This window comes from Alligator mississippiensis, chromosome 13 (genome assembly GCF_030867095.1).
Source record: "Alligator mississippiensis isolate rAllMis1 chromosome 13, rAllMis1, whole genome shotgun sequence".
Taxonomy (NCBI): Eukaryota; Metazoa; Chordata; order Crocodylia; family Alligatoridae; genus Alligator; species Alligator mississippiensis.
The window spans coordinates 36271161-36295690 of NC_081836.1; the positions used below are offsets into that span (position 1 = coordinate 36271161).

At 43.7% G+C, this 24530-nt stretch overlaps 1 long non-coding RNA gene across 1 annotated transcript in view; it reads right to left on the reverse strand.

Annotated features, from left to right (window-relative positions):
- LOC102576268 (uncharacterized) overlaps window positions 1–23507 on the reverse strand; it is a 51320-nt gene extending 27813 nt beyond the window's left edge. Inside the window, exon 1 of the long non-coding RNA XR_363770.4 lies at window positions 23400–23507. This is a non-coding gene — a long non-coding RNA (uncharacterized LOC102576268). The remainder of the gene's footprint in view (window positions 1–23399) is intronic.
- Between the last annotated feature and the right edge of the window lie 1023 nt (window positions 23508–24530).

Below are 24530 nucleotides of genomic sequence, written 5' to 3' on the forward strand. Positions count from 1 at the left end.
TTACTCATGGATTATAAAGGCGCCCTCTGGTGGCAAATGTTACATTTTTTTTTTTTTAAATAGAGTTCAGAGATACAGTATAATAGAGAAGAAAATAAATGAGTGCTGTTTTGAGTCCACATCCAAAAGGCACTGTTTTCTCATTAGAGCTGTAATTTTATTTTAACTTAATGTTTTTCATTGAAACAAAGTTAACAAAAACAGCCTTCCTAAGGATGAACAGGCTGATCATTTGTTTAATTACAGTTATATTTTATGAAGACTAGAGTATTGCTATGGCAATGCCAAAAACTAAAGCATCTCATGCTATTCCCTTGGAACATTTTATTGGAGACTCCTCTGATTTGCACAAATAAAGCCTATAACAACCAGAGCAGACTTCATCCTGTGACTCTGTTTTAAGATCTCAGGCTCACTGAACAAAGGAGGTACTAGTTTCTAAGACCAGGACAAAAAGATCAGAAATATAGGTCATAGGTAATATAGGTAATTTTGTCCAGTGTTTGCATCTTCTTATATGATGCCAGATCTTCTGGAAGACTGCCAACATAGCTATCTGAATGTATAAGATCCTGCTATCAGTCAGCTGGATAAAAGTACTTGTGCACATTACAGCCCACTCCACCAGGGCAGTCTTTACTGCTTCCTTAAGAAGGATGTCCATTTCCAAAATTTGCAAGATGGCCACTAGAGATCAGTTCACACTTGCCCTCTTAATTGGAAATTACAGATGATGGGGTAAAGACTTCAGCAAAGCTGCCCTGCAGTACTCATTTAAATATGCTAACTCTAAGCCTGGAGGTCACTTCTAGTCACCTTGTGAGCAGTTACTCAAAAAAGAAAGAACAACTAACTTTTGATAATTCTGGTTCTTTCAGCTGTCTTGTTCATAAACACACCACACCCTGTGCTCCTTCCTCATTTCTATAAAGTCCTACAGGTCTTGGGAAGCCATATTGGCAAAGCAATTTAGGGGCAGCTAGGCCTGCTCTGCTCTTTACGTCCTCTGGTGGGGGAAGGGTATGAGGGCATTCAGAGTGTAGGCATGGCACCAGTGCATGTTAAGAAGGGAGTTACAAAGTTGAAGGGGTAGAAGAAAGTATAGAGACTGGACAAGGTGGCTACATACTACAGGGTGGGTGGGGGGAAGATGCAACTAAGTTACATAGTCAGAATGTAGTCTATTTAGCCTGGGGGAAGAGATGGTTGAAGGTGGGGGGATAGGGGAGCTAGGGGCCTCATGCATAGTCAAAATAATCCAATCTCATTTGCTTGGAGAGTGTGCACACCAGGAGTGGGATCCATGGCTGCTTACAGACATTAAAAAAAACCCAACACTTTACTGGAATAAGTAGTGTGTTACTTCGACCCAGCTCTGCAGCTTCTGTATAGATCAGGTGCTTCAGCAGGACTTTTTGGTACTTTTATCTAAAGCTAACTCGATCAGCTATTAAATAAAAACACCAAAAAGCCCCGCTGAAGTGCCCAATTTATACAGATTTTGGGTGAGCCGAGTCCAACTAATGTGATGCCACTTCTGGGCATGTGCTGGGCTCGGCGTGGGAACATGCAAAGTTTAAAGTGCCTTTTTTTTTTAAGTGTCTTTTTAGTGTTTTTTTGTGAACAGCATATCTTGAGGAACCACACATGGCAAAGGAACCATTCTTTACTATATATAAGGCAGTATTGTCTAGTGGTTAGTGGAGAATTGGGAATCGGGACTTGTAGGTTCCAGGATCCAAGTCTTGCCATTAATTCATATCACTGTGTTTATAAGTAAATGAAGGGGGCAAATACAAAATGTGGCAAGGGGTGGGGGCAGTGCATGAGCAGCAACCAGTGCTGCATGGGTGGCTACACCAGCTACTCCCAGCCTCTCCTTCCTACCTCCCCTGTATCCACTGGTGTGGGCTGACTAGGCAGGGGAAGCCTCTGGGAACTTTTTTAAGTCCCCAAAACAAGTAAGAGTCCTGCCCGCCTTCCCTGGACAGATTCACATCATCTCCCTCTGCTGCTTTTCCCACTGCCCCTGGGCTAGGGGAAGCTTCAGAGTCACTTCTGCTGGCTCCAGCTAGGCTGCTTTGGGACTGGGCTCAGCTGGGAATGCAACTGTGCAGTGGCAGCAGTGATGGGTGGGTGGTTGGGTTCCCTCACCCTGCCCAGTCCCCAGGGAGCAGTTGCTGGGACGGGAACCCTTTTCCCAATTGCTGCTGCCACTTTTGCTGTTGCAGCTGAGCCCAGATCCTGCACAGCCCACATCGAGTCGGTAGGAATAGGTCTGAAGCTTCCCCTTGCCCTCAAGAGAGCACAGAAAGCAGCAAGGGCAGGAGGAGGAAAGGGGGAAATGGAGGGGAAGGGACATACCTCTGAGTATGGAAAGGAAGAGAGTGGGGATTTTCATCTACTTTGGAGTCTCTAAAAAAGTCCTGGGAGGCTCCTATGGTGTGCTTCAGTCCAAAACAGAGGATGCAACCATGTCACTGCAAGCCCTGAAGCCATGGCTGTTATGCAGTGTGGCTTCACTGGTTTTATAAAAGCACCACTAATTCACATCAGGTGAGGTTTTGGCTAACAGGGTATGTAAAATATCTTTGTATAGCGCCTATCACTGTCAACAAGATACCGAGAAATTCTGACAGTCAGATCAGAGGCTTTTCTGAAGCACCTGTCATCCTTAATCTAAGTATCAACACCATTTAAAAGTGGCACTGAGCATACGCTTGCTGGTAACATATTCACAACCTCCTTTGTTCTTGGCATGCATATCTGCATAGCTTTGTTTTCTTCTCCTTTTCTTTTTCTGTGTCTATTGATAGCTCTACATGAATTGTGGCAAGGTTCACCACTCCACTTCTGGAAGCAGAGGGGAAGCAAAGCTTTTGGATCACACTGGGGGGGACATGTGTGAAAGGCATTTTTCCTTCCATCTCTGGCCATGGTTTTACTATGGAATCTTCTTTATTTGAAATGCTAATAAGCCTTTGAATGGGAAACAGGACTGTAACAAGATCTGGGGTGGAGGGAAAGGAAGTAATTACAAAAAAGTACATTTACAATTGACACCTCCAGGCTAAAGCCAGTAATGTTACATGCAACAGCTGTTCCAGCTTGCCTCTATGGTTTTGCTGATATCCCTCCATTGTGACTGTAGTACTTTGCTATTCCAATACTGGACCACTTACAAGCAGAGATTACTGTTTGTGTTGCCTTTGTGACTGTTCTCTAGGGACCACCAAACTAATTTTCCCTGTCATTTTTGTTAGAATACAATTTTAGTTGTAGAAAAACAGAGCACGATTCTGCAAAAGGCGAGGCATTCAACGTGTTTTTAACATTCCAAGATTTATTTGTACATTTATCCAACCCTGTTACATCCATGAGTATTAGTTTATGTGAATAATGTACATATTTGGTTTTGTTTGTGACTTATGAATAATTGGAATTGGAAGTCAGATGTTCAGAGAGAAACTTCTGTCGATGCACCTGTCCTGTATCATCTGAATTCTTACCACTAGTATTCAAACATCCATATGGTGCTGCTAGTTATGAGAACTCACTACCCACCTTCTGAAATAGCCAAACAAATTGCTTCTATTATTATGCTATACATTTCCTGCTCTAAATCTTTATAGACAACAGTCATTTAAATTTAAAAGCAATATTTAAAAAAAGAGATGTCAGAGGATGTGTTTGGAATCTGTGAAGGAAGTGCCAGTATCTGTAGCTAACACCCATCTGGAGCAGGCTGCATATGGTGCAGGGCAGATCTGGGACTGAATGAGTTTGACACCCCTGCTTTAAAGACAAAGGAGTGGAAACTCGTGGTATTTGCTGGGACTGTAAAAGAAAATTTAAGGCAATTGGGGGAGGGGGAAGAAATTGGGACAGTACAACTGTAAAGGGTTTATTTTCATAGACATGAGGGATGAAAGGGACCTCGGAAGATCAATGAATCCAGCCCCCTGCTCCAGGGCCAAGAAGTTAGCAGGGATCATAGAATTTTGCTATGTTCCCATGAATTTAAGAGCAGAATGCTATCTTGGCTTATTTTGAAACCTTGTTAGGCCCCCTAGGGACTTCTAAGTAGGCCAGCGCAAAGTGGCTAGTATTCACTTTGGATTCAGATTCGGCTGATTTGGGGGACAGTGATTCGATTCAGTGATTCGCTGCTGCCAAATCAGCTGAATCTCTGAATCACACAGGCCCCATCACCCGCCCACTCTCCCAGCCCCGCCTGGCCTCAGCTCCCGCCTCTTTGAAGAAAAAAAAAAAAAAAAAGCCCCCGCTCACCAGTTCCTGCCAGGCGGAGGCGGGGGGAATCCCCGCTGCCCCCCCCCATGCATGGGGGGCTCTGCCATGAGCCCCCAGAAGCCCCAAGGATGCTGCAGAAGCTGATGAGTGGGGGCTTATTTTATTCTTTTAAAGGTCTGGGAGCTGGGGTGGGCAGGGCAGCTGTGGCGGGGGGGGGGCTGAGGGAGCAGGCAGGGGATGGGGCCTGGTGGGGGTCCCCCCATGGTCCCCTCCCCACTCCTCCAGCCCCTCCCTCCTCCAGCCCCCTACTTACTAGCATGGATTAGCAAGTCCAGCACCCTGCTGTAGTGAGTGGGGACTGCCCAAATCACCAAAGCTGTCCGAATCACTTCAGAAAAGATTTAGAGAGCTTCAATTTGATTCAGACCTTTTAATTGGTCCCCTGATTCCATTTGGATTCAGAGATTTGGCCACCAAATCAGGCCAAATCTTCTCCAAATCGAATCAGCACCCAAAGCCTCACACAGCCCTGCTTCTAAGGGATCTGTATTTTGAAAGACAAATCTGACCCTTTGATCCTCTGCACTTCAGATTTTTCTCTGAATGAGTTTGGATGGAACTGATAGGGAATCAGCCTACTGCATCCATAATTTCATATATCCAGTAGCCCAGGGGTGGGCAAAATATGGCCTGCAGGCCAGATCCAGTCCTCCAGCCCATTCTATACAGCCCACAGAGCCTTAACATTTTTTAGAAAATTAATTTATATCTGCCTGTGGCCGCCTGTCAAAGATGACAGGCGACCAGTGGCAGCAGGACCCAGCAGGAGCCTGTGGCTGAGCAACAAGACTAGCCCAGCTCCAGCCAACCTCCCACCCCCTTCCCACCCTCAGCCCCAACCAGAAACCTCTGCGGCTTCTGGCCCCTGCCCCGGACCTGTTCCCCTCCCTCCGAGTGGAAAATGAGGTAAGAGTGGCTGGAAGTGGTGGTTGCTGGGAGCGGTGGGGGCTGCAGGGAGTGGTGTGGTGGGAGAGGGACTGTGGGGAGCAGCACAGGAAGTGGCAGCTGCGGGGCGTGGCTGGACCCACGTCATGTGCAGCAGGTGGTGGAGCCACAGTGGGCAGCGGAGCCATGGTGGTCCCTGGTGAGTAGTGGGGCTGCAGCAGGCCTCAGCAGGAAGTACAGTGGGACCCGACAGGTGGCAGAGCTGTGGCCGGGCCCCAGCGGGTGGCAGGGCTGCAGTGGGCAATAGAGTCATTGCGGGCCCCGACAGTTGGTGGGGTTGCAGTGGGTGGTAGAGCAGTAGCAGGTGGTGGGCACTGGCAGGTAGCAGAGCCATAGCCAGGCCCCAGCAAGCAGCTGGAGCCAGTGGACGGCAGAGCCACAGTGAGACCTGGTAGGTGGCAGAGCCCCAGTGGGCAGTGGGGCCATGGCAGGCCTTTGCAGGCAGCACAGCAGGCCGTGACAGGCAGCAGAGCTGCAGTTGGGCCCCAATGGGCAGTGGGGAGGCAGTGGACCCCAAGAGGCAGCAGAGCCACAGCAGGAGGCAGGCCCCAGTGGGTGGCAGAGCTGCAACCAGGCCCCAGTGGGGCCCGGCGGGCAGCAGAGCCCCAGCGGGTGGCGGTAGTGCAGGCACAGTGGACTCCAGTGGGCAACATAGCCACAGGGGGCTCTGGCAGACAGCGGAGCCATGGTGAGTGGCGGGGTTGCGGCAGGTGGTGGAGTCACAGCAGAGCTATGGCAGGTGGTGTGCCCCGACAGGGGCCATGGGAAGCACTGCAGGAAGTAAGGGGCTGCAGGGAGCAGTGGGCAAGCCTTCAGGAAGGAATGCAGGGAAAGGTGGTGGCAAGTGGAAACACGGAGCCTGTGCAAGTGCCCTGGGACTTGGCAGGACCCAGGGTGGGGTTGTAGAAACAGAGCCTGGGCATGGGTCTGCCTGGCTGCATCCTGTGAAGCTTGCATGCTGTGTGCTATGGAGATGGCAGCCCAGCCCCGGCTCTCTCTCTCAGCACACACCCAGCCACCATACCCACACCCCACTGCGCGTGCATGCACACACACGCTCAAACTCACATGTGCTCTTTCCAACCACACTGCCACTTAGACCCATTGCTGCCCACACAAAACACACAGTAGGACTATATTTTAAGCTATTATGCAGCCGCCTCTAGATACATTTTTTGTAAACACATAAATCAGTAGAAAAATATTTTTAAATAAAATTAAAATAGGTTATAGTAGATATTTTGTGTGTGTGCTTGTGTATTTTTGTGTGCATGTGGGTGGGTGGGTATATACATATATATATCTTTTTCACAGTTTCCAGATCACAGCACCTTTCCTCCTAAAAGGAGTACTTCCAGGGCAAGGGGAGGGACTTCCAATGGCAAAGGTCAGGAGCTAGGAGGTCGAACTTCCGTTCCCAATATGGCAACCAGGGGTGGGGAGACTGTTAAGGGTCAGGGCTACCCATGCGGCCCTCACTTGGGCCAAAACTTGGTAAGTGGCCCTCTGCCCAAAATAATTGCCCGCCCCTGCAGTAGCCTGCACTCCTCAGGAAGCCAGCTTGCAGGTGTTGTGCTATCAAACCAAGAGCTGCCTTGTAGACTTCTCTCAGTTTACGGGGAGTTCTATATTCCCAGTGACCACACAACATACAGTCTGCTTAGGGAGCATGTGCATTGGTAAGTCCTACCAATAGGAAAACGCTGGTTGTTATATTAGATTTTGCAAAGGTGAAAGTAGTGATAGAGTAAATGAGGGCCATCAAAACTGTTGAATTGTTATTAGTTTACTATTTTGACTGATTAAAGGAGAGCCTGTCACTAGGTCCATCTCTATTCAGACTTTCAGAAAGAAAAAAGTCTCACTGTTTTGGCCAAAGGCCATGGCACAAATACAAAAATGTAATGTGCACAGTGCAAATATTCTGTATCTTAGCACTTTAATACTTCAGAAATTACTACCTGGGGTAGAAACACAGCTGAGTTCTCAGCAGGGACTGGGAAGGACAAAGAGGTTGCATTTAAAAGTCCATTGGCACTGAATTAAATGTTGATGGTCTCACTGTAACAGGATTTGTGGACAATTAAATAAGGATTGCAAGGTCCAACATACAAGGACACAAATAACAATAATAGTATTTATTGTGTGCAAGTCCTTTATACTACATTAGGACTCTGTCTAGAAAGTGCTGCTTTATGTAAAACCAGTAAACTCTACCAGTCAGAAGAGAAGGAGGCAGGATAATGAACTGTATAACACATTTGGAGCAGCATCAGTCTCTCAAATTACAAAGTAAATCAAAACCCATATTTCTTACAGAGCTAAAACTAGGCACCTGGACTTGCAGATTTAAAGTTGTACAGTAAATAAAGGCTGAAGGGAAGCCCTTTTAATTAAAAAGATGATTCTACATATTTCTGTTTAGGCTAGATTAGATTGCTGTTAGGGCGGTGCGAAACAGCACTGTTCCGATTCGGCTTCCGTTTTGATGATTCAGTGGAACAGTGTTTAGTTTCGAGTTTCATTTTGTTTTGAAACCACTGTTCCATTTCATTTTGTTAAAACTGTTTTGCTGTTTTGACGCCGTTTTGACGTTTCGCCCACAGTTATTATGAGGAAACAAAGTGCAGCAGGCAAGCTGATCAGGGGCTCACTGGCACCCCCAGGAGGGCTGCAGGGGCTGTGCCAGAGTGTGAGGGGTGTGAGCCCCCAATTTGCCTGCCAGATGACAGAAGCCATCCCAGAGGCTTGCAGCCTGGTGTGGGGGGTAGAGCCGAGCCCCAGGGCTGTGCTCTGCCCCCCCCCCCCCCCAGCACCGGGCTCGGGTCTCAGCGGCTTGTAGACCTGTGGAAATCAGCCTAGTGGCAGGAGGCAGAGCCGAGCCCTGGCTCTGCCCACCTCCCGCTACCAGGCTGAGCTCCATGGGGCTGGTGAAGCTCATTGGAACACAGCCCAGTGGCGGGAGGCAAGGAGAGCCAGGGGGCTGCGCTCCCCGCCGGGCTGAGCCACGTGGGGCTGTGTACAGCCCTGGGTCTCTCTGCCTCTCTGTTGCTCTGAAATGGTTCGACTGGCCTCTTCGTTCCAAGGCTGTTTCGAAGCCCTCTGTTTCATTTCAATTTTGCTGTTTCAAGCTCGAAACGAATCAAAACAGCATTGAAACAAAACAGCAGGTGAAATTTTGCATAGCCCTATTACAAAGGTAAATACAGGAGGAAGCACAGACCAGAACAGAGCCAAGGGCTGTAAAAAACAATGGAGGTTAGAAGTGGCTAACGATTCAAAGTACAGCAGGCTGAAGAGATCAAAATGTTGTATTTCCCATCCTTCTTTCATATCTATGGAAGATATTACAGTTTTCACACTTGGGAAAAAGACATTGCAAATGGGAACATTAGACAACACAAACTCAGCCCAGTCTTGTGACAATAACACTAGGAAATGCTGCCTGCCTTCATCTTTTTTGCTACATCTCAGATTGCAAGCCTGTTTTTCTTGCTGGGAAAGATCATTCACTGAACAAGAAAAACATAGCTGTAACTCCTCCTTTTGCAGCATTTTGCTTTTTTTAAGTGAGAAGCATTCAGAAACACAAACATCATCTAGATATGCTCTTCGTTTTCAGTTATACTGTGAAAGGTCTCTCTGCTCTTTCTTCTTCCACATTTGTGGATTATGGCCTCTGAGGCATGACTACTGTACCTTTACTCTAACATGTGAAAGAATCCATCTTATTAGAAAGCTTTATGCTGCTTTTAATTAGCTGAATTCATATGTTATTTTAAATTGGAATATTTTTATTCAAGGACCACGTGTCTGTTTATCCAGACTTTATTTAATGCAGGCTTTATTTTCCCAAAGAAACCATTTTCTCTGATTGCAAAAGCACACTTTGCAGTTCTGCAGCAACTTTCAGCCAATAATCTGAAAGAACTTTGCAAATATTCGTTAAGCATCTGAACCCCTCCAGGGGTAAATATAATTACCTCTATTATACAAAAGGACGCACCAGAGTTAGTGAGAAATTAAATTATTCCCACTTCGAAGAAGTCATTGGAAACAAAACTTGGAAGTCCCAACTCTCCAGCTCTTTGCTCTAATAGCCCATTCTTATACATGCTGCTGACAGCCAGGCAGGGTTAATAAACTGCGAAGAATGCAAGCAGACCAAGCACATAATTGCACAAACCAATACAGGTGATTAAAATGAATATCCCATCCTTCCATAAGTTCAGGTCTACTTCTTTTCCTTTATATGGTTTTTCCTACATCACTGTTCTTTTCCATTTAAAAAAGAAAAGAGAAAAACTAGAGCTTTTCTGCAAAGAACTCTAGTTGACATCACTAAGATTTTTGACTAAAAGCCCAGAGTACAAATAGTCCTTTGGTTATTTGTTTGTGTGTATGTATACACACTTGTATCAGCTCTTTTAATTTTGTTACCTGTGATGGTAAGATAGGAGTGTAGGGATAAGTTTGATTATTTCACTCATGTTTTCTGTGCTGGCTGGTGAGCAGTAGAGCTCATTGCATTGTAGGTCCTCATCTGTAAACAATGGAGCAGAATGTTTTTAAAAAACTCAAATGCTTATCATTAGCATGCATTGGAAAGAGGCTCAGAATCTAATCTGCATTTCCAGATTGACTCACATTTTCAACTATTGTTATCCACCTAAAAAAATACATTATTAACTCCAAAAAGTCACTTTCTTGAAAAACACTTTTTACATGAATGGTCAAAGTTAAAGTTATTTGTAGTATTGAAACCTCTTTTATGTGGATAATAATTAAGCTTATTTTGTGGCCAGAATAATATTTATTACATGTCAAATTATTCATTTTTGTGCTTTTAAGTGCATTGGTTTATAAATGATGCATAAGTCATAATGTTACTTAGCAAGCTTAACTGCTTTTGGAAAAAAGTCTGCTGTCTTTAGAATGTCCAAAGGTGTTTCATTTTAATTTTATGTCTATCTTTTATTTTGTTCTTTTATGAAGTTAAATGAAGATCAGTAGATGGGTTTGGAAGTAAGGGTCACCAGGTTATTAAATGAAAGGAATGGGAAGTGCTGACATAGCTAACAATGACTAGAAAGCATTTCAGAGGCACCAGGGGGAATATTATTGTCATAACCAGCATTCATCTTAGGAAAATACACTATCTACAAGCTGTACTTCACCTACTACAACTGTGCAGGCAATGGCGACGTGTAGTGGGTATACGTGCACCCCCTGAGAGCGCTGGTGCACCCCCTGACAGCCAGCATTCCCTGCTTAGGTGACAGGCAGCGGGGTGCAGGTGTGAGCACTGGTCCCCCCCCGAGACCGCCAGCTGGGGAGTGGGGGCACCTGGAGAAGTGCCCCTGGCACTTCTGGGTCAGCATGATCAGCTGCAGGGGGACCCCTCCCAACCCCGTTGGTGCAATCGGCCACAGGGGACCCCCCCCCCCCCTTGGTCACTGACTGGCTGCTTGGGGGGGCAAGTGCCCCCCCAACTCAAAAGGCACCAGTCACCCATGTATACAGGTCTAGGGAAGAACTTGATATATACCTCTATTCTTTCATCTTTCAACACTGTTGAAGATATATTGCTGATGGGATTATTTTTTTAATGAAAAAAAAAAAAAGCATTTTTTCAGGAATGAAAGTTTTGTACACATTAATATTCTTGCCATTGAAAACTGGTGGTTGAATGAATAATTCCTTTTCCGGTATTATGATGCTTTTATCATGAAAGTGTCTAATCTTAACCATTTCTTCTCCCATTTATTTCTCTCTGTTGTTTTAGTCTGTTTTAGTAGTAAGGGCCTTACATCAATTAATATCTATTTTCTTTAACATTTGCTTAACACCTAGTTCACTATGACTACTTTTGTCAGCCAAGAGTTCTTCATTTATTTCATTATTTCAAAGCTAGTTCTAGCTATAAAAGTTCTTAACTGTACAAATCTGAAATTGGCAAGCACAAGATTTTTTTTTGCATTGAAAGCAGCCAGAATCAACCTTCTAATGGGATTTTGGTTTAATTTTAATGATAAATAGGCTACCACCTCTCCATAAACCATACGTATTTGAAGATGTGGGAGAAGAACCCACAGGTCTATAGCTCCAAAAGAGAATCAAAGTCTCTACACCCTATACATTGCATTGTTTCACCTATAGACAGTTTATCCATGGCATAAACTCCAACCAGCCAATAGAGGGCAGCATACTCAAAACACTGGTCTGCATTTTCAAGAGGGGCCATTTGGGTTTTCCACTTGACACTTGAACATCTTTAGGTAAACCACTATGACCTTGTAGATAGCCTGCCTCTACCTCTATTTTCGCTTGTTATAAAGGACATTATAAAATGATAAATCTTAATAATTCTTATATTTATACTATAAGACTATATCTAAAAGAGAGTATTTCTGTGTATGCTATTAAAGTAAGATACAGACATAATATATTTTATAATTATTTCATATATATGCAAGGGGAGCTCCAGGGGATTAAAATTATTAACATGCATCAAATCTCAACTATAAAACCCTCTCAAGGCATGCCTGCACAATCTAGACAGTAGGAACTATTCACCAAATAATTTCAAACAACATAAAGGTGAGATAAAGCATAGACATTTGGACAATTAATACATAGAGAAAGAAAACAAATAAATCATAAAAAGTATTCTCTGCAATCTATTGACTCAGCTGTTACAAGGAAGATATATGTGGATCAGGGGAGAGTGAAAGGAACAATGGCGATTCATCAGTGGTTCTACAGCATTACCTAGCCATAAATTCCATTGCCAATCTGTCTGTTCTTAGGCTCTATAATGAATCATGATTTCATTTTACTTTAGGAAGCAGCAATACAGTGCTTGGATGAAATTCAGCTAATTGAAAGAAGCATTTCAGATGTTATCACCATCCAAAACAATGTGTATAAAGCCCTGCTACATCATACGACCCTGAAAATAGCTGGAATTCTTATTCTACTAACAAGAGTGTTCACACCCTTCTGAGGATTTAGCTGTGTTAGCATCCACAATGACCAAAGGCTTAGCTGCTTTGATAGCTTTTCTTGTGCATCCCATTTTCTTCTTCAAAGACTCTTTGCCATTCTTCCTACATCCTAAATGAAGCTATCATGATCCACTTGACATCAAGAGCAGCAGTGTTTACACTATATTGAATTTTTCAGTATTCTGGCACCTGAGTTTAAGCTATCTTAGAGGATCCCTGCATCCATATGGGGGTCTTGGAACATACCAACTTGCTATACATAGCTACCATGTGGTATATTCTGAAATCTCATCAAGATTCCCAACAGAATTATCAAACTGAAAGGAGGACACTCAGAAATGATATATTCTAGAGTTTACATTGGGTCCCAGGTATGAAGAAACAGTTACAAATTTAACTAAAACTCTGTGATACACATTCAGTGAAGACACAATCATGAATGAAGGTTCAAGCCCTAAGGCTGTGATTTAAGATCTCTGTAACATATAATGCTACAAAAGATGTAACACTTCAGTGGTTTTATAGGGATAATATAAAAGGGGAGAAATAAAAAGGTATATGCAGTTCCTACTGGAGTGTATTGAAGTGTCTGATGTCATATGTTTCCATTAAAGAATGTTCTTTTGTTTCATTTTGCTTTCAGCAAAAAGTGGCAACATTATCTCATTTTGAATGAGAAACTGAATGGTTCAGACTAGCATTGCTAGTCAGTCTTTTGGCTTTAGAAACTGCCATTATAGAAAGTGTTTCAGCCTGAGAGAGCATCCACAATAATTTGCTATAACGTGAGTTTACTTCTCAGATTTGAATTTACTTCTCAATTGCTATGAAACAAGATTCAAACCACAGAGATCCATGCTGAGATCAGGTTGCTTTGGGACACAATGTACAAATTCCTAAACCCAAACTGTAACATGAGCAGCAAATCTCTCAGCCTGACAAACGAAGAGCCTTTTACTCAGAAGATAAACAAGATTAATTTAACAGTAATACGAGAAGCAATCCAGGTTTCCACATCTTTAGTCTTGTCTTCTACTGGTACTGCACTTAAGAACAAAGAAATGAAGTAAAAATAATGTACGTCTTCCTATATATACAATGTATAAGTCATTTAGCTCTTACTCCTCCAGGCAGGCTATCAGGAAAGTTCATTACAGTTGTGTATAAGAAAGAGTGAACACATAAACTAGGCTGTGTGAAACTTCGGCAGCTGTTTCATTTCAGCCTGTTTCAGCACCCAAAACACTGAATCTGAAACGAAACAGAAGGCTCTGAAACATCCCCAAAATGAAACAAAACCGCCGAAGCATTTTGGAATGTTTCAGAGGCGCCCCCGGGAAGAGTGCAGGATAGCCCTGCAGCCCCCAGGAAGAGTCCAGGACAGCCCCGCAGCCTTACTTTTAAAGTGCCGGGAGGCTGGGACCAGGTGGGGGATGGGCCCGGGCAGAACAGCCATGGGGGCTTCTCCCGCGACTCCTTCCCACTGGGGCAGAGGCAGGCACAGCTGGAGGAGCTGCAGGAGAAGCTCCCATGGCGGCCCCATCCCAAGCCCAGCCCTGCACTCACCAGCTGCAGCAGCAGCGATCAGGGCCTCTGGTGGCTTATGGCAGAGCCCCCCCCCATGCAGTGTGAGGCAGTGGGGATCGCCCCCTGCTTGGCGCCCCTGTGGCAGCTGTAGCATTGCATGGGTGCAGCACGGCTCAGTAGGGCACTGTGCGCTGTTTGGGAGCTGGGGCAGCTCCATCTGTCAGCTAGAGCCTGGCACCACTCAGCCCCAGCAGCCCTGGCTCCCAGACAGCGCACAGCCAAGCTGCTTTGCACCCGTGCCATGGGGCAGCTGCTGCATGGGTTCCAGGTGGGGGGGGGTGATCCCTGCTGCCCCCCACTGCTCTGTGCTGTACAGTGCAGGGGGGCTCTGCCACAAGCCCTCAGAGGCCCCCATCACTGCTGCTGCAGCTGATGAGTGCAAGGCTTTTTTTTGTTTGTTTGTTTAAGTGCCAGGAGGCTGGGGCTGGGCAGGGGTTGGGGCTGGGCAGGACAGCCATGGGAGCTTCTCTTGTGGCTCCCCCCACCCAGGGAGAGGCAGGCACAGCTGGAGGAGCCGCGGTAGAACCTGCAGCTGCCCAGCTGTGCCTACCTCTCCCTGGCCAATCCAAATCTCTGAATCAATGCCAAAACAGCGTCAAAACTCCGAAACAGATTTGGCTGAATCAAAACAGAACAGTAATCCAGAACACCGAAAGGAATCACTGTCCCTCTGAAACAGCCGGATCTGAAACACAGCCGTTTCGCACAGCCTTAATTCTTTATACATGCCTACACCATGTATACTTTCAGACTGACATGCTCAGCAAAATGTGTGAACACCCTTATTCAAGAGGCCCTTGGGTCTAATGCCAGGAGATATTCAGTGCTTGGGAATGCTTAGATTTTCAGATCGATGAAGAAAAAAGATTCTCTAACAAATAGGCTTGCAGTCTTTAAAGCTGGGTTGATGGGAGACTTCAGTAGCTGCTGCACTGTTACACAGCAGTCATATTTAACATTTCATCTCCTATGTGAATCTTGCTTTGTAAAATGTTGCAGGATTTTATCTGGACTAGTAGCCATCTGTTTTAAGAGAATATAATTTCATCCATGAGATTTGGTCTGTCAAGAAATGTGTGTGAGGAAGTTTGTTTTAGGCATGATTTTCTACTTCTGTACTAGGGCTATAATGTTGTAATGCTATCATTTACGAGAGACTTCTGGCCTGGAATTCATGTACTAGGGTAGAGTCAAGGCCCTGATTCTCTTCCCAGATTTGCACTAACTATTGTATGACATAGAAAAAGACACTTGCCCTCTCTAAGCCTCAGTTTACAGTCTATAAAATGGTTATATTATTACAGATTACTTTCTTGTGCAAGCCAAACATACTGTGAGATTCTGCAATAAAAGACACTAAATATAATTTGTAAGTGATCCAGAAAATAGAAAATGATTAAAGGGGATATAATTCTACACAGGACGCTAACTGAGTAGCAGACTAATAACACTGCACAAAAACCATGCTAATATGCTGCTGTGCAGTAGTATTAGGCTACTGTGCAGTAAGCATACTGCACAGTAGTATGGTGGTGCTACTGTGCAGCAGTGTGATTTACTGTGCATTGATTTAGTACTTGGTTAACCAAGTACGAAACTTAATGCTCTGTAATCACGGCGCATTAATAAATGTGTAGATGCACCCTGAATCACTTAATAACTATAAAAATACAGGGCTTTATTAAAAAAGTATGTTACAAGTAAGGCTCTTCAGATTACACACAAATATTTATTCTGCTAAAAGGCTTTGGGCAGCAGGTGTTTTGTTTCTGATGAGTCATTGTGACAACTGTGTTATATGTTACAGAAGCGTCCAAGGAAACCCACCAAAGAAATCCCAGAGGAGCAAGGCCACATTGTACTAGATATTGTACATACCAAATAGTGAGAGACTTGTGTCTGAAGAGCTTTTAGACCAGACAGGCAAGATAAATAATGGTAGGATTATTAGCACCATTTGCAGATGAGAGCTGTTTAATAACCTGCCTCATCTTAGATACACTGGTGACAGGAAATCCAGGTTAAAAACCTCACTCAAAATCCCTATCTAGTGTCTTAACCACCAAGCCATTTTGAGGCTAGCACTTTTCAGGTTTGGATTTCATAGTCAAAGATTTTCATGGAACTTGCATAAGAATGGATTGTCCTGATCACATTTCTCCTGGGCAACGTCACGCAGATTAATGTTTTTACTCTCTCTCCTTTTCTGTTATGCAATATTGTTATATATTTGGCCATAAGTGATGCAGTAGCTAAACTTGAAGGGATGTACATCTCCACCAGGCAGTCTAGTGATCACTTTAGGACTGTGAGTGATTTTGTGCAGTTCCTACCTGATACTAGATAAGAACTTACCCCTAAGGCTCAGGAAGTCATCTTTCTTGAGTTTTGCTTAAACAAATTATTCTAAAACCACACTGTACAAATTCCAGGTAATCCTGCTCATAATGCCTTCCCAGAAGACCCTGGATTCTTTCCTTCAAAGGGACAATTTCTATCTTCCTTAAATTTGGAATAGAGTTGACTAAGCTAAATGAATTTGAAATTACTCAGCAGTAATTAATCTGTAGCTCCCTGCTAACATAATGGGTGGATAACAGGAATTCTGCTATCTTGATAGGAAACATACAGCTCCCAAGTACCATTTTAATTCAAGCACCTTGGCAGTCCTGCATGGCTATTTTGTTTAAGGCCCCTTCACTGTACACTGTAAAATCAGTGAGTATAGTTCTTTGGGAGTTTTAGATGGTACAACCTCTCTGAGCCTCAGTTTACAGTCTATAAAATGAAGGTACAAATGTCACTGATCATTATTATAATTTTTCCTGCCAATCTGGTAAAGGGGAAGTGAATGACCAACATGTTGTTCAGTTTCAGAACATTTAAAGTAAATGATTATGTATGGGTATCTAGGGGCTTTGGCCAAATGCATCTTGTATTTCATACCCAGGCTGGCAGATTACACTTTTTATGACCATATCAGAGAAGGTATGAGTCATAAGTGCAAAGTCCTGCACTCAGGACAGAACAATCCCATGCACCAGTACAGGCTGGGGGCTGATTGCCTGGGCAGCAACTCTGCAGAAAAGGACCTGGGGGTTACAGTGGACAATAAACTGAATATGAGCCAGTAGTGTGCCCTTGTTGTAAAGAAGGCTAATGGCATACTGGGCTGCATCAGTAGGAGTGTTGCCAGCAGATTGAGGGAAGTGATTCTTCCTCTGTATTCAATGCTGGTGAGGACACGTGGAGTACTGTATCCAGTTTTGGGTCTTCCACTACAGAAAGGATGTGGACAAATTGGAGACAGTCAAGCAGAGGGCAACAAAATCGGTGAGGGGGCTGGGGCACATGACTTATGAGGAAAGACTGAGGGAACTGGGCTTATTTAGTCTAGATAAGAGAAGACGGAAGAGGGACTTAATAGCAGCCTTCAGCTACCTGAAGCGGGGTTCAAAAGAGGATGGATCTGGACTGTTTTCAGTGGTGGCAGATGACAGAACAAGGAGCAACAGTCTCAAGTTGCAGCAAGGGACATTTAAGTTAGATATTAGGAAGAATTTTCTCACTGGTACAGTAATAAAACACTGGAAAAGGTGACCCAGAGAGGTGGTGGAAGCTCTATCCTTGGAGGACCAAGCTTTGGCTGGGATGATCTAGTTGGGAATGGTCCTGCTTTGAGCAGGGGGTTGTACTAGATGACTTCCTGAAGTCCCTTCCAACCATCATTTTCTATGACTGACTAAACAATATACACAGTTTTCCATAGAAACGGGCAGCTCCCCCTGCCACATGCTGCAGTAATCAGGCACTAGCTGGATCACTACAAATGACAGAATAACTTCAGCAATCTATATATACTGCTTTTATAATAATGTATGCCTCCTCATCCTCAGGTACTGACGTCATTAACTTCTCTTGCATTATCAATAAAGGAAGTACATATAAGATACTTGTCATGGTATATTGCAGCACTGCAAGTCAAATTCACAATTCAGGCCGTTATCTTCCATTCCCGAAATACAATTCAGAAAGAGGCAGCACAAATATAGACAATGCAGAATATACATTCTGTTTTCTCTCCAGATTTACTAGTAAATATACACCCTTTAAAATGAAGTTAGCACTATAAAATATTGCTATCACATTTTTATCCATTTACAACCCCTCCACAGTGATTTCTGAGGGATAATCCTGTAAGACAGTGAGTATATATTTATTACATTTGTAAATAGATTTAATACGCATATGGAGCAATCAATCTCTTCTCTTTATCTTTCTTGGTTTAATTCTTCCATCTCAACATTTACCCCTTAAATCTTCATTTACAGAAACACTGGACAAAATTATATTCTTAGTTGCACTGGTTTATATCTAGAGTTACCCCAGTAAACTTCCTCATGCAGTATTGACAAATCACGCTGCAGACCTTGTGTATTTTTTAATCAATGTAATAAAGAAAGGAAATATTTAAGTTTTACATTGTCCCTATAGAATATACTATGTAAAATAGAATTCTTGACTGAATTTTCAATCCTGGTGATTTTGGGTGGGTATAGAGACTTTTCAACAGGCTTGATTTTAAACAGTGCTGGAAACCTAGCAGTTGTGACAAAGACACCTTTGGGATACAGCTGGAAGTTTTATATCTGTGAAGATCTGTTCCTTACATGGGCTCAAGCCTGTTCTCCCTGAAGCCAATGGCAGAAGACTATTATGTTAGAGTTGCAAACAGATCCTCTGAGCTAGATTCTAGCATAATGCCAGTATAGAATTTGACCAGATTGCTCATGTACTCTGCAAGCTCCAACATGTAAGTATCCAAATAAATTAACCCTCTATCCCCCAATTTTTCAAAAATAAACCTCTGTTTTTCATTGATGACAGAATGGCTGTTTCTCTCTAGGTCTTGTGTCCAGTTTTAATAACTGTGTAAACTTTTGCACCATCACTAGATGCCAAATGACAAGCACTGTATAAACTATGTTGTGAAATGCATCTAAGCCATTTTATATTAGAAAAAGGTCTTTCCTCAGAGCACTGGGTTATTAAAACTTTTATAGTATTCAGTAGATGAATCTTTATAACATTTGTTGTTCCCCTTTAAGCTCACTTCAACTGGACATTTTGTTCATTAGTGCAAAAATCAGATCCTTACTCAGAGAGAACTGATGCAAAATGTGAACTACTCCCTTTTACTGTTTCCTTTTGTAAGGAATTAAAATTTCACCCTCTCATTCAAAGCCAAACTATATCTAGCAAGGGACTGTTACAGGGTTTTTTTATGGTAAATGTGTCTGTTAGAGCACAGCAGTCTATAATATTCAGGGGATACATAAATTGGAATATTTAGTATGTCCCCTTACCAGCCCATGCTTAAGGGTATCTGAAACCAGTGGCAAGCATTTGAGCCTTTGGAACAAATGTAAAATGTCACAAGCCTTGGACTAGATTTTAACTTTGCCTGAGTTCAGGGCATATTCAAATCCAGTTTTTTCACTGAGCATTTCTTAGAGCTAGCAGTCAGTCACCAAGTGCAGACTTGTGACATTTGCAGATGCAGTTTAGGTTCAGGGCCATATCTAGACACTAATGGATTACCAAATGTTATTCTAAAGCTCAGTAATGTGAGATGCAATGCCTATGGAATTCCCACAGGCTTCAAAGGGAGTTTAGGCAACTTGGCCCTTTACAGAATCAGACTTTGAACATGTTGGGTATATTTTTAACTGTTTGAGACACTTTTAGTCACAGAAGGAAGTTAAAAGAGTCACTCTGATAATGTCAGCTGTCTACATCTGTTTCAACAGAGCTCAAAATACCAAACCACATCTTGAATTATTGTAGTTGGAACAGAATCTAGAACATTCAGAGGTGTTTAAGTAATGTAAATAATAAATGATAATGCCAATTAACATCACCCAAGCATTGGATTCATTCTTTTAAAAAAGATATTTCATGAGTTTCCCCCCAGATTTGATAGTAGAGCTCAATGTGGATTATAGAAACAAGTGAGTTAAAACACTGAAAGAGCAATCGCTTCACTTTAGTCTGATTACCCAATACAAAAATCATCCAGGAATGAAAACTCAGAACTCTTTTATATCTAGGCCTTTCCTCAAAGATCTTACTTCTTATCTCAGATGCATTACACTAGCCCTTTGTTCCACTCCAGATTTGTCTGTCGCATTTTGAAGAGTCCTCTTAAAAAAAAAGAAGGAAAAGAAGCTGTGCCAATAGATGGAGTCCTGGACAGCGCGCACATAAAATGCAAGTGTGGTTTTGTGGTTACCAGGCTGTTTTCCATTCACTGCAGAGTTAAGTGCGAGAATTCTGCCTAGTAGCTTGCAGGGGTCACAGCTGTGAGGGAATTCAAGAAAGAAGCTCTCGTGGCACAGGATGTTTTCTGTCATCTCATGAGACTTTAGGCTCTAACCCCTCTTACATTAATGAAAGTCATGAATAATTCCTTGACTTTCCTGCCTTCATTGAAATTAGTGGCACTAAGTAGTAACACTGGTGCCAAAAGGCACATCTACATAAGACTTTTTATGGCAGAGTTGCCTAATTATCCCCACAATAAATATCTTGACGTCTATACGTGCGACCCTATTAGGCTGCAGGAAACTAATAAACTCTGCAGCACATTAGTACTTAAAACCATAGAATCATAAAATCATAGAAAATTAGAGGTGGAAGGGACCTCAGGAGGTCATCTAGTCCAACCCCCTGCTCAAAGCAGGACCAACTCCTACTAGATCATTTCAGCCAGGGCTATGTCAAGCTGGGCCTTAAAAACCTGCAAAGATGCAGATTCCACCATTTAATCTGCTGGCTAGCTCTGCACTGAAGCACCACATGCCCCAGACAGCCCCTGCACAGCACACTGAGCTGGGCTGGAGCAACCCTGGCCTGGGAGGTTTATCCCCTGGCCCTCTGCTCGCCAGGGCTGCTCCAACCCAGTTCAATGTGCTGCGGTCTCGGGCACACAGGGAAATGTGGCACCCAGGAACAATAAACTCTGGCATGATATGTGTTACAGTTTATTGCTTTACATTAACATGCACATGTAGATGCGCCCACAAAGATCAAAATCAGACCTTTCTATTTGTTATTTATATTGGACCAGATTCTCAATTGTGACAGCTGAAATTATGTCTATATGATAAAGGTGCTTGCTGAAGGCTCTATGAAGATTAGACCAAGTGTTTTTTCTGTATTTGTTTAGATATTAAGCTATATGTTGTTGCTAAAAGCCTAATTCAAGTTTAAGATGTAGTGAGGCCTTGTATAATATAAGACCTTGTAAATTTAGCAGAGCCTTGAAGTAGTAAGGCCCTGTGGCATAATTAAAATTACCTTATCAAAGGAATGCAAGGCTTGTACTGCTATTGGTCAGTCTAAGGACAATTGAAGTAAAAGGAATCTGAGTGGTTGTATGTTATCAGAACCATTCAGAAGCTTTAAATTGGCTGGAATATCTGGAAACCATTCAGAAGGAAGATACAGCTCTGTGAAAAGGATTGGTTAGCTGTTGCCTGGATCAGTGGGCCCGTGGACCTCGAGGAGCCCAAGTACTGCATTCCAGGGTCCTTCCCGGTACCCTTCGAACAGTGCTGTTCAGGGATGCCTGACTTCACTGAACTTTGTGGAAAGAGAAGCTTGCTGTGTATCAGGCATTAGAGGGGACTGCCAATAAGTTGCGTTGGCGAATTGCTTTTGTCTGTCATTGTTTGTTTTGTTACTATGTGTAGTTGTGTTTTTGTTAAGTCAATAAATCTTTCTTACCTTTCTACCCTCGACCACACTCTCAATCCCGAACCCTCTGCAGGCGGCTGGGACACTCAGTGCTACTCCATAAATAATTCCACTGAATTCAGAGTACTTTGGGAGCAACATACTAGTCAGCATGAGGAAAGATACTATATTCTGGCCTTTGGGCCCATGGCACACATTCATTTAAAGGTGTGTTGGGATCTGATCCCAACAATCACACTTCCTATCAGACCACACATGCATGGCAGGAGGCATGATTTGTCAGACCACATATGCATGGCAGGAGGCATGGGATTGTGCCCTTTTTACTTGCCAGTGCAGGGGAACCTAGGATCACGATCCTGGCCTTCCACTGCACAAGCAAATTGGTTGTCAGACCTTGCTACACATTCAGTTTAAGATGCCATATAAAAACCAGCCATCAAAACGTTCATATAATATATGTAGAATGTTTTGATAGCTGGTTTGCCATTTTATGGCACCTTAGAGCATTTTTTACATGTGCTCTGAGGGTGAGAGTGGGTGGGGGCACTTTAATAAGAGCAGCTCCAAGAGCCGGTCTAATTAAAGAACCCTCAGCATCTTGTGCATCAGCATCACTGCACTTTAAAATAATGGCAGGGGTGCTTTAACTAAAGGTTTTCAAAGGAGCCCTAGTTAAAGCACCCTCACCACCATCTTGAAGTGCAGGGATCCTAATACACAAGATGTGGAGGCATGCTAATTAGCATGCTCCAGCAGACTCAATTAATTGAGTCTGCTCTGACAGCTGTAATTACAGCAAGTTGGAGCAGCCACCCTGCATGTCTACAGGCACCCTTAGATAGGATGCATGTATGGCATCCTTGCCATTTTTGCCACAATTAACATATTAATTGCAACATAAATGTAATGTCTGGGAGTGGGGGCTTAGTGTCTTGATCTAAAAATAAAGTCACATGTATTAGAATTGAATGCTTTGCTCATAAAAAAGAGGGAAATTTTAGATTAAAAAAAATAAATTCTGAAATATTCTCTCTCCCCTATATCAGGGCTTACTGACTTAGAAAATGAGAATCATATAAAGACTTGACTACAGATTTTCTATTCCCTCCAATGTCCACGGTTCCAGAGAGGTGTTGTTCCATTCCTTCCCATGCAATTGCTTGTTAACTATGTAGTCTATATTGTATGGGTACAATAGGTCCCTTTCAAATGTAATGGGAAGATTGCTCTATGTGTAATGAAGGGTATGCCAATTAAAAGTGTGTTTTGAAAACCTAAATAAAGGAAGCTTTGTCTAGTGATTAAAACTAGGCAATGAAAGTCAGAACTTATTGAGTACACAGCTATTACCTGAGGGAGGGATGAATCAGTACTCACATTTGTAACAATGGATAAAACACTCAGAACTACCAATGTGACCATATTCCAACATTTTTAGAAGTTTGGCTCCTCCACCCACCACTTACATATAAATCCCCATCTCCCTGGGCTGTGTCTATACAAGTGAGCACATGTCTGTTGTGGCATCTCAAAGCAGTTTGAGATGCTGCAGAAGGCACGCCATGAACTAAAAAATATTCCCTGTGTTGCATATTTGCAGTGCAGACTCTAAGTTTGATACTAGGTAATCCCAGTATCAAAAGAACACATGCTGGAAAGAAGCGGTGCAGGGCACACTCCTGGGCTAAGTACAGACAGACAAAAAGCCCAAGGCTGAAATGATTCAGTCTTCACAAGTTAGTCTAAGATACACATATTAAATTGAAACAGAAGTGAACAGACATTTACCTTAGATTCAGGATCAGCAAATACAGCCACATGCCTGCAGTGGCTCGGACCAGAAGCTGGGGGGAACTAGAACATGACTTTCTGGTTGTGCGTTCACTTCCTCTTCCTCCTGCCCCTGAGGTCTCTGGGATTTGCAGTCCAGAATTACAGCAGCAAAACTCTGCAGGTTTGCTCATCACTTCCTCTTCCTGCTTCTTGGTGCCTCTTGGATTTGTAGTCTACAGTTGTAGCCAGCAGGAAGTTTGAGAAGGGAAGGGGTGTTTATTGCCCCCCTCTCTGACCCCAGACCCGAGCTGGGGTTTTCAGGGGAGGTGGGGTGGGGAGCCCCCCCTGCAAACTGGGCTGCATCCCCAGCCAGGCTTGCTCCCCCCCTTCCCCCGCTTTGTCAGCCTGTCCTCACTGCTCCAGATAGGAAGCAGAGGGGTGGGGCTAGCCCTGCTTTCTAGAGCAGATAGCACAGCCCAGCCCAGGGCTGGAAAGCATGCTGGGGGACTGTGATTTAACTTGAACCAGGAAGAGGTCTGGGATAGAAGTTTCATAGACTAGTTTGACCCACATCAGTTAAGTCTGATACTACATTCAATTTGAAACTGGTTTATATGCACTGAGCTTCTGTTCTGTTACAGGTTTAAACCAGTTTCTGATCACTTAAACCAGTTTATATGTAACTTCTGTCCCTAACCCTGGAGTGTGCCTAGAAGCAACTAGAGGCTAGGTCCTCCAAGGAGATGCTCTAGCACGTGGCCAGAGCATCACTGTACTTGCCACGTATCCTAGTGCTCCAGCATACTGCCTCAGCATACTAAAGGGAAAAAAAGTGAGGAATGGCTGACAGCAGTGACTCAGAGCTGGCTGGGACCCAGGCTCTGTCCTGCATTGCTTCAGAGCCTGCCTGACATTCAAGGACCAAGCAGGCTGCCTTGCAGCCATGCACAGGGGCCAGCTGTGCCCATGTCCCAGAGGCAGAGGCACCCTGTTCTCAGCTTCAGGCCAGCAGTTGAGTCAGAAGGACCCAGAGGCTGCGGCAAGGACCGTGGGCAATCCCAGTAAGCAGGAACATGGGTTTTCTTTTTCCCATGGGAAACTGAAATTTTCCCTTTTAACTGTGGGTTTCCCCATTTGCAAACAGCA